Genomic DNA, 14,767 nt, shown 5'->3' on the forward strand with positions numbered 1-14,767 from the left:
GTGTGCATGTTTGCATGTGTGTGTGTGTATATGTGTGTTTAACATAACTACCATCCCAGCCTTTCTCTACAATAGAGCAGTGCACTGCCGTGCTGCCTGTTACAGAAATAAGATCAAGCAAGTGTGACATCTTAGTCAGCGAATTCAGAAGGAAGTTATTTGGAAGGGTGAAGTGACACCATTTACAATCACACAACTACATGACAGCCTTTTCTTCAGCCACCATATAATCACTGCAGTGAATGGCAGAGATTTGTTCATCATTCATTGCTGTCAGAGGTAGCTCATTGATGATGTTTCTAAAAGCCTGACAGTGTGCTGTATATGGGGGTGGAGAGGAAATTATTGTGCCTTTGACCTGGCCTCTGTATTCTCACAAAAATAGACAGTGATACCCTTGTTTTAACATTCCAGATACCATTTTTAACATTTTACCTCTAAATATAGAATCATGGGTGACATTTTTTGCAATTCGTGCCGTTTAAGTTGTTTGTTTGTCTTCCTTGTTGTTGTTTTTTCATCATAAATCATGACGAGTGCTTTAATAATTATTATTACATTCAAACAAACCAGCCACTGATGTAGTGTCTTGAGTATATTGAATTATGGGATTCTCCTATTGCATGATGTTAGAGCAAATCATTTTCATCTCAGAAAGATGATTAAAAAAATAACTCAGTAAACAAGTGACTGAAGTAGCTGTAACAGACAAACCTCAGTCAAAAGTATAGAAAGGGTGGCCAAGGAGAGAGAGGAGAAGGGCTGAAGGTTTGTTTTACCCTGTAAGTCACATGTCCACTGCCTCCCACCTACTTCCATCTGCTGCTCTACCCACAAGGCCTCTGCTGTGCCAGCACCAGCCATGAGTGAGGTCATCTACTCCAAGCTGGAGACTGCAACTACTACTATGACTACTACTACAATAATAATAATAATAATAATAATAATAATACATCCATCCATCCATCCATCCATAGCCGCTTATCCTGTACAGGGTTGCAGGCAGGCTGGAGCCTATCCCAGCTAACTACGGATGAGAGGCGGGGTACACCCTGGACAAGTCACCAGGTCATCGCAGGGCTGACACACAGAGACACACAACCATTCACACTCACATTCACACCTACGGTCAATTTAGAGCCACCAATTATCCTAACCTGCATGTCTTTGGACTGTGGGGGAAACCAGAGCACCTGGAGGAAACCCACGCAGACACAGGGAGAACATGCAAACTCCACATGGAAAGGCCCTCGCCAGCCACTGGGCTTGAACCCAGGACCTTCTTGCTGTGAGGCAACAGTACTAACCACTACACCACTGTGCCGTCCAATAATAATAATAATAATAATACAACACATAGTGTATGAGTGTGTGTGTACTTTGTGCTAATTTATCAGGTAGAAACACTTTAATGTCACTACAGGGTTGAGATTTCCCTGCAACAGGTTCCAAAAAAAGTTGGGACAGGGGCGTGTTTATCACTATGTTACATCACCTTTTCTTTTAACAACACTCCATAAGCTTTTGAGAACTGATGACACTAATTGTTTAAGGTTTGAACATGAAATTCTTTCCCATTCTTGCTTGATATACAACTTAAGTTGCTCAGGAGTCTGGGGTCTCAGTTGTCGTATTTTCTGCTCCATAACGCACCACACATTTTCAATGGGAGGCAGGTAAGTCAGTTTAGCACCTGCACTCTTTTACTATGAAACCACGCTGCTGTAACATGTGCAGAATGTGGTTTGGTATTGCCTTACTGGAATAAGCAGGGACATCTCTGAAAAAGATGCCATCTAGCTGGCAGCATTTTTGCACCAAAAAACTGTATGTACCTTTCTGCATTAATGGTGCCTTTACAGATGTGCAAGGTACCCATGCCATGGGCAATAACACATCCCCATCCCATCACAGATGCTGGCTTTTGAACTTTGAGCTGGGAACAACCTGGACGGTCCTTTTCCGCTTTATCCTGGAGGACACACTATCCATGATTTCCAAAAACAATTTAAAATTTGGATTCGTCAGACCACAGCACACCTTTACACTTTACATCAGTCCATCTCAGATGAGCTCGAGCCCAGAGAATTCAGCTGCATTTAACCCTTTGATGCAAAACATATGCACACCCCTTCTAATGCACAACATGGGTCAAAAATGACCCGCATTCATTTTCCAGCACTGTAAAACCCGATAAGGTCACTGAGCTCAAAAATTTTATTGAAACCGATTACGTAAAAATTTTTGAGGTAAGTAACTTAAATTTTTTAAGGTAAGATTTCTTAAAAATTACACTATAGTTAGACTTAATTGTGGAGCGCAGGTGGCCAAGTGGTTAGAGCGCTTGACCGCTAAGCGAACGGTCCCTGGTTCGAGCCTCGGCTCGACGGGGATCTGGGGCTCGCTCCCTGTCCACCCAGCAGTGAATGGGGACCTGGTGGAAACACTGGGGAAGTTAAAGGCGGCGAGGAAAGGAACTGGCCTCACTATGCCGATGGCCCAGGACAAGTGCGCTCTCTAACAGGCACTCCCCCAATGTACGAATCGTATATGGGACTCCCCTTTGCTTTTTTTTACACTTAATTGTAATTTTTAAGAAATCTTACCTTAAAAAATTAAGTTACTTACCTCAAAAATTTTTATGTAATCGGTTTCAATAAAATTTTTGAGCTCAGTGACCTTATCGGGTTTTACAGTGAGGTTATTTCATGCTGACTGAGTTTTTCTTTGCTCTAGCTTTTGAAATCAATTTATTTTATGATTGAATATTCCAAGTATTCTTTAAATATCTTGTTTTTAATTACCACAAATCATTAATTTAATTTTTTCTTTCCTACTTTATGAACAAAAATACTTTTTATATTACTACACGGGTGGCACGGTGGTGTAGTGGTTAGCGCTGTCGCCTCACAGCAAGAAGGTCCTGGGTTCGAGCCCCGGGGCTGGCGAGGGCCTTTCTGTGTGGAGTTTGCATGTTCTCCATGTGTCCGCGTGGGTTTCCTCCGGGTGCTCCGGTTTCCCCCACAGTCCAAAGACATGCAGGTTAGGTTAACTGGTGACTCTAAATTGACCGTAGGTGTGAATGTGAGTGTGAATGGTTGTCTGTGTCTATGTGTCAGCCCTGTGATGACCTGGCGACTTGTCCAGGGTGTACCCCGCCTTTCGCCCGTAGTCAGCTGGGATAGGCTCCAGCTTGCCTGCGACCCTGTAGAAGGATAAAGCGGCTAGAGATAATGAGATGAGATGAGATATTACTACACATGGGCCATCCAAGTGTGATTTAAAATTAAATGTCTTAATACTATAATAATAATTTGTTTCAAGTAATTACTTTAGCAGTGAATGGGGCCAGTTATTTATTTATTAACTATGTAGTTAGCTAAGCCAACTACAATAAAATTAGCTAACTAAAGTAGAATATGTCAACAGCTCAGTAGCTAATAGTAATTACTTGTAACTTTCTGACAAGTAATGTACTCACTCTCAAGGTAACCTAAACATAATCAATTTTTTTCTAAGGTAATGTTAGAACAATTGAAAAACATTCCTTACATGTATTAGATGGGCAAAGGGTGCTGTGCTGAGCTGTGAAATGTCTGACACAAGCACAATTCACAGTTCCCAGCAAACGCTGTAGTAAATGCATGCGGGTCGTTTCTGACCCATGTGTGTAAACTTGATGTAGAATTACAAAAGCTGTGCTTGTTCATAACTTAAGAAAATAAAAATTAAAATGATGATTTATGCTAAACAAAAACAAGATATTTACTGCATATTTGGAAAAGTAAATGACAAAATGAATTTATTTCAAAAGTATATCATAGAAACACTCAGCCATACATGAAATAACCTGGAAAATGAATGCAGGTCGTTTTTGACCCATGTTGTGCATTAGAAGGGTAGTGATACAAAAAGGGTTTTTATTCAAAAAGTAAGAAAGAAAAAAATAAAATAAGGATGTATGATAATCAAAAACAAGTTAATTGAGGAATACCTTGAATACTGAATGATGGAATTAATTTATTGCAAAGATATAGAAGATAAAAACTCAGCCGGGTCACTTTTGACCCATGTTTTGCATCAAAGGGTTAAGGATGTTGCTGCACAGTAGATGGAGCAACGAACTGTGTTTACTGATGATTTTCTGAGGTGTAGCTGCCCATGTAGTAATGTCCTTTATGCACTCATATTGGTTATTAATGCAGTGCCACCTGAGGGATCGAAGGGCATTCAATGCTGGTTTTCAGCCATGCCCCTTATGTGCAGAGATTTCTCAGGATTCTCTGAATCTTTTGATGATATTATGAATTGTTGATGGTGAAATCAGTAAATTCCTTGCAATTATGCATTGTTCTTAAACGGTTGGACTATTTGTCCATGTAGTTTTTCACAAAGGGCTGAACCTCACTCCATCCTTGCTTGTGAACCACTGAGCCTTTCCAATTACTAATTCACCTGTTTACCTGTAGAATGTTCAAAACAGGTGTTTTTTCACCATTCCACAACTTTCAGCGTCTTTTGTTGCCCCATGCCAACTTTTTGGAACGTGTTGCAGACATCAAATTCATAATGAGGGTATATTTATTAAAAAACAATGAAGTTTATCAGTTTGAACCTTAAATATATTGTCAGTTGTATTGTATTCAATTGAAAATAGGTCGAAAAGGATTTTCAAATCATTGCATTCTGTTTTTATTTACGTTTTACACAACATCCCAACTTTTTATCTTATAATATGTCTGGAAATAAATTGTTTGGAACAACAGAAATTAAATTATGGCTTAAACACAAGTGTGATTATTTTTAAAAGATGGTTTACAGTTTGCTGCAATGAAATTAATAGCTAAATCTTGGTCTTTGTTTTTGCCATCCACATATTCTAAAATGGTTAAGAATTCTAGTGCACTGGTTGTACATGAAGAATGAAGTAATTTAGATTTTGTGTGAATATTCACCATTGGTGTGAATATTACTGCAGTGCAAACTACTGATTGTTTTACAAACTCTACCTTTCCCTATGTTCACATGACTCTAGAACATTATCTCTGTTATCATGTTATCTCTGAAAATGAGTCTCAAAAGCTTGTGTTTGTGTTACACTGTCACCCTGTGGAGGCTGATGTTTAATGCAGTCAAGCACACCCAAGACACACGTAAATAACAGTTGCACAAAGATCTAGCAATATGTGATGGTCAGTTAGCATTTCTTATCAGGTTAAACTTTAGAAAACATTTTAATGAAATCCTTTTGGGCATACAGTTATCAAAATGTGAAAACTGTCACATCAAACCTCATTGCTTACTATGAGTTATATACTACAACACTGTCAAATTCATTATTCGGATTAGTCAGAAAGTTAATTTTCTGGAACAGCATGGCTCATGACAGAAGTGCTGGCTGGAGGGCAAATCACAAGAACAAATCACAAGTTTATATTAATGTGATCATTCTAATTAGGATGCAGTGCTGCAGCACAGCAACCTATGGGCTCCCCTAGGGGAGCCCATAGGTTGCAGTGCAAAGCACTGCAACTATTGTTCTTCTACGTATTTCTTCTTCTTCTTCTTCTTCTTCTTCTTCTTCTTCTTAATCTTATTCCTACGCAAATTTCGATTTCGATTAACTCAATAACCGTACGTCGCACACAGACAAACAATATATCAAAACGTGCGGCTCGATCGGACTCGCTATGCTATTACTTTTCTCTACAGATTACGATTTTTTCGCGACGTAGTCGCGAAAAAATCGTCCAAAAAAACCCCATTCATTTCTATGGAATTAATTGAAAAAAAAGCACTTTTTCAACGTTTTTCAAACGTCCGCTGCTCTGGCATGCTTTCACCTAGAGACGTGATTCAAACTCTAAAACGTAGGAAAACTTCTCCTCTGTGGATCTGGCATTCAACTTTTCTGCTAGGTTCTACACTTTCGGATCAGTCCCAGCTCAAACGCCATGTGGGTTCTGGGAGAAAATCCGGCTTTTGAATGGGTGTCTATTGCGTTACACACCAGTGGACCTCGTTAAGCTCAGAGTGGAGAGAGGTTGAAAATAAAGCTCAAACTTTCTCGCTTAAACTGTGTTTTCAGCTACAAATTTCACTCTACAGACATGATTTTCTCAAAAGTAGTAGGAAAACTTGTCCTGATTCACACAATGTGTCTACCTAAACGATAGGATTTACGGTTTTTGAATGACAAGCGTCAAACTGAGGACAGTGCAGCTGACAGGCTTCATTGACATCCATTATAAACGTGATAGAAAAGTCACTCGTTTTTAAATCGCTCTAGTGTCGTTATTTTTAAGACTACAAACAAAAAAAATACATCATTTTATTCAGGAGACCCTTCTAGCGCTCACTGTGAAAGAATTTTGTGAATAGCTGCTTCCGTTGTCGAGTTATTTGTCATTGTTCGAGGCCTGGTCCATAGCAATTTACAGCAGACACCTGATAAAATCTTGTGTGTGTGTCTTAACTCTCCTGTTCAGGCCCGTCACCATGCCGATTGGGGCCAGTGACGGGGCAGAGGGGGGCTGCTGTCTCAAGCACACACACAAATCATGCTCAAAATTTCAAACTTAAACTGTTTTCAGCCACAAATTTCACACTACAGACATAATTTTCTCAAAAGTAGTAGTCACACTTGTCCCAAAAAAAAACCATTCATTTCTATGGAATTAATTGGAAAAAAAAGCACTTTTTCAAACATCCGCTGCTCTGAGAAACTGAGAAGAGGGCAGCCGACAGGCCTCACCTTAGCCGCCCACTTTATTAGGAACACTTCTGTTCGTACATACAAACTACAAACACTCTTCTTAGAGTTTATTTTATTTTTAAAAGGGACAGTGCACAAATTAAACATTATCCTTGTGGTAAGGACAGATGACTGTCCCAGGTTAAAGCAGTACATGCTAATTTCCGCCTGTAGTCACTTTGTTTATACTGTTGAATAGCTCTTCTTCATAACGGCTGCTGTCTCAAGCACACACAATCATTGCATTGAAACATCATTGCGGGTCACACATTCACGGCCAGCGAACATGCGTGACCAAATTGCTTCGCGCACTGCATCCTCTCACAATTTCCCCCGGGGAATTGTCCGGTCTAGTACATTTAACAGTTATTCCATGAAATCAAGTCATACATGAGCTGATAGCCGATGAGGTGCGTAGAGCCAAGTTGGCTATAAGCCATGGACGACAAAATTGAATGAAATACTGTAACTGTTTTATTCTATGCACATTCACTGGATTTTGAGAAACAGAGCATTTTTATTTTTTTGCAAATTCGATAAATAAAAACTTTATACAAAACATCTGACAAAATCATTTCCACTTAGGTGGACTCCTTAAAAACTTACTGATGGCAGCACGAATTCACTTTAGTGTTAGTTTTTTGTAGAAAGTGCCGCCTTGCTGTCGTGCCGAGGTATAGAATAGCTTTAGACATTTATTTAAAGGTAGACTGCCTTTCAGATTTTAGGTCATAAAAATAATTTTCCCTGATACCCAATTATTTTTGTTTAGTGGACCGAAAGCTACTGAATTCGAAACACAGACTTACAATAATTTTTTTTAAAATAGAACAATTAATGAATTCAGGGCCATATGGCCGTAAATTCTCTGCTATTTTTTCCTGCTTCACCATGACCCAATTCAAGATACTATTGGGGCTTTTCCACTACCAACGCGGCTGAGTTGGGCTGAGTCGAGCTGAGTGGGGCTGTTGGCGTTGCATTTCGACTACAACCGCGCTGAACCGTGCTGGCTGGAAGTGGGTGGACACATTGGGTGGAGTTAGCGAAAGTGGGTGGACGTCAGGTGATGTCGTTAGGCGGCGCAAACAGTGATATCAGTGACCTTTTAAGCGATAGTCTCACGACCCGGATAGTAAACAATAAACATGGAGGACATGGAGTCGTTAGTGTTGCTGGTCTTGGTGCTGTGGCTTGTTGTCACCGACAACGCCAACAGATACTGGCAAGAGCGTATAGATGAGGCGAGGCGCATAATTTGTCATAATTCTTCTTCTTCCGGGTTTACAGATGGTGGTTCCCAGCGTGCTCGTGGGGCGTGTATGGGCATGTGAGGACACTCCTCCTCACCAATCAGTGCACAGGGGAGTGTCTCCTCACGCCCCTAGCCCCACTCGGCTCGGTTTGGCTCAGTTCAGCCCCACTGCAAAACCGTGCTAGTTTTGGGTGCTGAGTAAGGCTGAAGTGAGCTCAGTCGTGCTGCTCTGAGGTAGTCGAAACGCGAGCCGTGTTGGGCTGAAGTGAGCTGAAGTGAGCTGAAAAAGGGTAGTGGAAAAGGCCCATATGTCATGCATCACATGGTGGGCTTTCCCCATTCGCACAAGGCATTGTGGGATACAAATTTGAAATATGAGAGGAAAATGGACGACGTGAATGAAACGTGAAAGACTGACTACAGTAACAGAAAGCGAGAAGAAAAGACATTGTGTTGCAAAGGAAAGGAAACACAGGACCAAACTAATAAATATCGGTGGTCAGTGAGCACCTCGGTGTGATCAGCTGTTCATTTAGCAACAGAATGATGTAACTGTCAGTGCATGGTCAAAGGTAAACCTGTAGATGGCAGTAATGCAACACTGTGGATGTTAGCTGCTGTAAAACCCAAAAGAAGAAGAAGGTGGTAAACCTGCGCATGCGCACAGGGACTTCCTCTGTCTGCTTGACTGCGTGAAGCGAGCGATTTCACGCACATTATTTGCTAGGGAATCCCCTCAAATTAAATAATTTTCCAGCCACAGAATGGCCTGGGTTTTGTTTTTTTGTTTTTGGATATTACAGAAATAAACATATCACAATGACTAAATTTTAGAGGGAACTAAATTTCACCGATTTTATGAAATCGAAAGGCCGTCTAGCTTTAATTCTTGCTTGGACATTTCAGTTATGTAATTTTCCAACTTCTTTGAGCTTTTGAATCAGTCTAAAAAAAGTTCAACAAATTTTAATGCGTAAAGATGAAGAATGTGAACAAACCAGTGAAATGACAATAGCAGTTTGTGAAAAATGCTATAAAAATAATTCTAGAAAAATAGAACAAGGAACATTCTTACCATCAAATACTCATCTCATCTCATTATCTCTAGCCGCTTTATCCTGTTCTACAGGGTCGCAGGCAAGCTGGAGCCTATCCCAGCTGACTACGGGCGAAAGGCGGGCTACACCCTGGACAAGTCGCCAGGTCATCACAGGGCTGACACATAGACACAGACAACCATTCACACTCACATTCACACCTACGGTCAATTTAGAGTCGCCAGTTAGCCTAACCTGCATGTCTTTGGACTGTGGGGGAAACCGGAGCACCCAGAGGAAACCCACATGGACAACATGCAAACTCCACACAGAAAGGCCCTCGCCGGCCATGGGGCTCGAACCCAGACCTTCTTGCTGTGAGGCGACAGCGCTAACCACTACACCACCGTGCCGCCCCATCAAATACTTTCATTACATATTTTATTGCTTTTTTTGGTATTTTTTTTTTGGGGGGGGGGTTGTTTTCGAGTAGAGTTTTTCTTTCGTCCTTGGTTGGTTCAGCAAAACGCTCCGCCATTTTGTTTTTCTCTGTTCACAGTATGTGAGCTCATAGCCTAGTAGTAGAGTAGCCAATCAGAGTGCATGATTGCTCATATCCAGTGAATGTGGATAGAATAATACAATATATTAACTACTAACTCAAACGATTTGAATGGTGAACATAATTTAAGTATAATAATAATAATAATAGTGTTGCAATTTAATCAAGAAAACGTGTAAATGAAAGGAAAACATTTATTTATGAATGTAGTCTCCAAATCAGTGCTTTGAGACAAAGCTCTTCCTTTACGTTTTATGCTGTGGGAAAGCCCACTGTGTAGATGACTTGGTTATCACTTGGTGATCAGTCCATATATGAAACAGAAACTTCTGAATATGTGAATACAGATCATGCAACATCAGTGTTGGTATGTTTAAATTTGACATATTCAGAGTACCCGAGCAGCACAATAGAAAATTGTCCACTCTATTTATTTTTTGGGAGACCTCAAGTTCCATTCATGACAATGCCAAAGCCACCTATAGCCAGGAGTCCAAGAGAGCAAAATTGGTTATGCTCTGTGGGTGGGAGGGATGGGATTACTCTCTACCCTCTCAATCAGAGTGACACTAGCAAATTATGAGTGTCTTTGGGCTCATATATGTGTAAGAGACAATGCAGACAGGACGTTCCTAAAAGCTTTCAGCTGTGCTGTGACACAGCATGAGCCACAATTTGGAAAGATGTGGTGCCGAACTTTGTGTCTCAGGGGAAACGTGCTAGCCTTCATCCTCTTTGGTTGACTATCATGTGACAAGGGAGAGTCAGTTAGGGGAGGGAATGGGCAAATGACCAAACAGAAAAAAATTGGGTTTAAAAAAAAAAGCACATTTATTTAATCTGGATCTTTTAATAATATATGGTATAAACACGGGCACTTATGTGGCTTTTTCTATTGTCTAATGACAAACTACACAAACATTTTTATTCAATATGCTACCCTTGATAAATAGAACATTTCTAGTCAGAGATATAGGAAAGTAAAAAGGCATTAGTGGTGAAGGCTTTGGTCTACTGATTAGAAGATCAAATCTCAGCACCATCAAACTGTCACTGTTGAGATCCTGAACAAAGCCCTTAACATTCATCTGCTCAGCTATGGATAAAATCATTTACCAAATTAGAAAAATAGAAATGAAAGTAAAAAAAAAAACACAGACAAACACCTGGTGACACTATTGTCACTAAAACACATATCTGATATAACTATGTCTGTTGAGATAACTAAGAAAGACAGCAAACAGAAAACTATTTTACACAGTCCTCTTTGGAATGATCATATTATTATAGTGGTGTTTTCCATTATCAGTTATACGCTGTAGAATAAGTGATCATCCAGAATTAGACCCCATATAGGACATTTATTGTCATTATATATATAAGTGTTCCTTTTGTTTACTGTACCTGGTTAGGGTTTTTTTTTCTTAATGAAGTCTGATACAGAAAATATATTTACCAAATACTTAACAATTATTCCACAAAATCGAGTCATACATGAGCTGATAGCCGACGGGGTGCTATGGGCCTCGTCAACGATAAGCCATGTACGACGAGATTGAGTGGAATAACTGTTTTATTCTATCTACGTTCACTGGATTTTGAGAAACAGAGCATTTTTATTGTTATTTTTTGCAAATTCGATAAATAAAAACTTTATACAAAACGTTCAACAAAATAATTTCTGCTTAGAATGTAGACAAACTGGCGAAATGACAGTAGCAATTTATGAAAACTGCTATAATAATTCTTGAAAAATGAAAAAAGATATGTTCTTACCATCAAATACTTTTATTCCATATTTTGCTGCTTTTTTGGATTTTTTGGGGGGTTTATTTTTGAGTAGAGTTTTTATTTCATCGTTGGTTGGTTCAGCGACACTCCGCCATTTTGTTTTTTTCTAATACAGTATACTGTATGAGCTGATATCCTAGTTGCAGGGTAGCCAATCAGAGCACATGATTGCTCATATCCAGTGAATGTGGATAGAATAAATAAAATCCATACAGTGGTGCTTGAAAGTTTGTGAACCCTTTAGAATTTTCGATATTTCTGCATAAATATGATCTAAAACATCATCAGATTTTCACACAAGTCCTAAAAGTAGATAAAGAGAACCCAGTTAAACAAATGAGACAAAAATATTATACTTGGTCATTTATTTATTGAGAAAAATGATCCAATATTACATATCTGTGAGTGGCAAAAGTATATGAACCTCTAGGACTAGCAGTTAATTCGAAGGTGAACTTAGAGTCAGGTGTTTTCAGTGGGATGATAATCGGGTGTAAGTGGGCACCCTGTTTTATTTAAAGAACAGGGATCTATCAAAGTCTGATCTTCACAACACATGTTTGTGGAAGTGTATCATGGCACGAACAAAGGAGATTTCTGAGGACCTCAGAAAAAGCATTGTTGATGTTCATCAGGCTGGAAAAGTTTACAAAACCATTTCTAAAGAGTTTGGACTCCACCAATCCACAGTCAGACAGATTGTGTACAAATGGAGGAAATTCAAGACCGTTGTTCCCCTCCCCAGGAGTGGTCGACCAACAAAGATCACTCCAAGAACAAGGCGTGTAATAGTTGGCGAGGTCACAAAGGACCCCAGGGTAACTTCTAAGCAACTGAAGGCCTCTCTCACATTGGCTAATGTTAATGTTCATGAGTCCACCATCAGGAGAACACTGAACAATGGTGTGCATGGCAGGGTTGCAAGGAGAACGCCACTGCTCTCCAAAAAGAACATTGCTGCTCATCTGTAGTTTTCTAAAGATCACGTGGACAAGCCAGAAGGTTATTGGAACAATGTTTTGTGGACGGATGAGACCAAAATAGAACTTTTTGGTTTAAATGAGAAGCGTTATGTTTGGAGAAAGGAAAACACTGCATTCCAGCATAAGAATCTTATCCCATTGGTGAAACATGATGGCGGTAGCAGGGTTTCCCATACATAGACCATTGTGTGGCGCAGCGCCACACAATGGATTCCTATCGCCACATAATCAGACTCGCGATTTTGGAAAAAAAAAATATTCCATTGCGTATTGTTCCGTTCATTCATAGTGCTCTTTCTTCTCGTTCACGCACGCGCACACACACACAGACAGAGAGAGAGTGACAGAGAGGCATGTACACAGGTCTGCCGTTGCACATATACCCGGTGTCACGGTCTCATCGTGCGCTGGTATAAATTTACCATGCGCATGCGCAGACCGATTTTTTTTTTCCCGGTCAACTTCCGGGAAGTCTAGACTGGTGGTAAATTCAGACCGTGACACCAGCCTTATTGCATAATCCCGTTTATCCCGCTTCAGCATTCATGCAAGTTATTAATAATGGCTTCACATTGACAATAAATAAGGATTTCCCACTAGCCTAAACAAAATGTTGTTATACTCGTGGGGATGCCTAGTTGATGCTATTTGAAGCATAAAATCTGAATATTTTAAGAAACAATGTGGTAGTTGAGATAGGCTACTGTAGGATGCCCATAGGCTAATAATAACTTCGTATTTATTTGACTATTATAATTTCATTGACTCTCAATATTTGCTGCTTTAACCCAGATGAGTATTGAAAAGTTTTTTTTCTGAATTGCGAGCGGGATTTCTCAGCTATGAATAGGGTAAGCACATAGAAATTCAGTATTCCTTTGTATATTTTTTTTGACGTAATGGAAATTTTTAGTGCTTTGATGATGAAGAAAATGTACTTTTTTTATCCATAGATTAAAACAGGGGCGGCACGGTGGTGTAGTGGTTAGCGCTGTCGCCTCACAGCAAGAAGGTCCGGGTTTGAGCCCCGTGGCCGGCGAGGGCCTTTCTGTGTGGAGTTTGCATGTTCTCCCCATGTCCGCGTGGGTCCCCTCTGGGTGCTCCGGTTTCCCCCACAGTCCAAAGACATGCAGGTTAGGTTAACTGGTGACTCTAAATTGACCGTAGGTGTGAGTGTGAATGGTTGTCTGTGTCTCTGTGTCAGCCCTGTGATGACCTGGCGACTTGTCCAGGGTGTACCCCGCGTTTCGCCCGTAGTCAGCTGGGATAGGCTCTAGCTTGCCGGCGACCCTGTAGAACAGGATAAAGTGGCTAGAGATAATGAGATGAGATTAAAACAGACCTCAGGAATAGGCTCCAAGGGGAACACCTGGCAGCCTGCTTACGAATCTCCATAAATGGTCCCGAACCCAATGACTTCCCTTACGATAGGGCACGAGAGTTTTTTTTTCAGGAAGCCACACAGAATTAAATGTTCTGATAGGGCATGCAGGCTTTGCACCAATTAGGGTAATGCTTTTTCATTATTGTTAGTTGCCTTGGTGTTACCTTAAGTGGTTTCTTACATCTAATTATGATATTTTATTTTATTATTTTGTTGTTACATTATACTATTTATTTCATTTTAGTATTGGTTGAGGTAAGTGTTGAGTTCAATATTTAAAATAAAAACCTCCAGCTTGTTTTTTGCAGTTTATTCCTTGAATGTCAACTAAAGAATGATTGAAAGATTGCCACCAAAAAGGCAAAAAACTAAGGTAAAAAACTTCAATTTTGGTGAGTAATTTTCATAAATTTAAAAGACAGGTTTTCCACCAACATCAAGCCCAGCAAACTAATGGCCTGCCCTGTAATGTAAAGTTGGGTTGAGGAATGAAACCAGGCGGGGTTCTGGTAAAAATTGTTTTAGCTGTCTTCTCTTAAAGAACTTGAAAGAATTTAGATTGAACTGAATAATCTCAATAGCACGTGACTATGAAGAAAAATACTGTGTGTTTGAACACCGCCCGCCGTAAAAACTTTGCATACATCCCAATGACTGACTCCACCGACCGCCACAACACCACCATGCACGATTCCCTCATTGGCACAGTGGAGCACCACAAATTGCTACCTGGTCTATGGGAAACACTGGGTAGTATCATGGTTTGGGCCTGTTTTGCTGCATCTGGGCCAGGATGGCTTGCCATCATTGATGGAACAATGAATTCTGAATTATACCAGCGAATTCTAAAGGAAAATGTCAGGACATCTGTCCATGAACTTAATCTCAAGAGAATGACCCTAAGCAGCAAGACAACGACCCTAAGCACACAAGTCGTTCTACTAAAGAATGGTTAAAGAAGAATAAAGTTAATGTTCTGGAATGGCCAAATCAAAGTCCTG

Source organism: Neoarius graeffei, chromosome 12 (genome assembly GCF_027579695.1).
Source record: "Neoarius graeffei isolate fNeoGra1 chromosome 12, fNeoGra1.pri, whole genome shotgun sequence".
Lineage (NCBI taxonomy): Eukaryota > Metazoa > Chordata > Actinopteri > Siluriformes > Ariidae > Neoarius > Neoarius graeffei.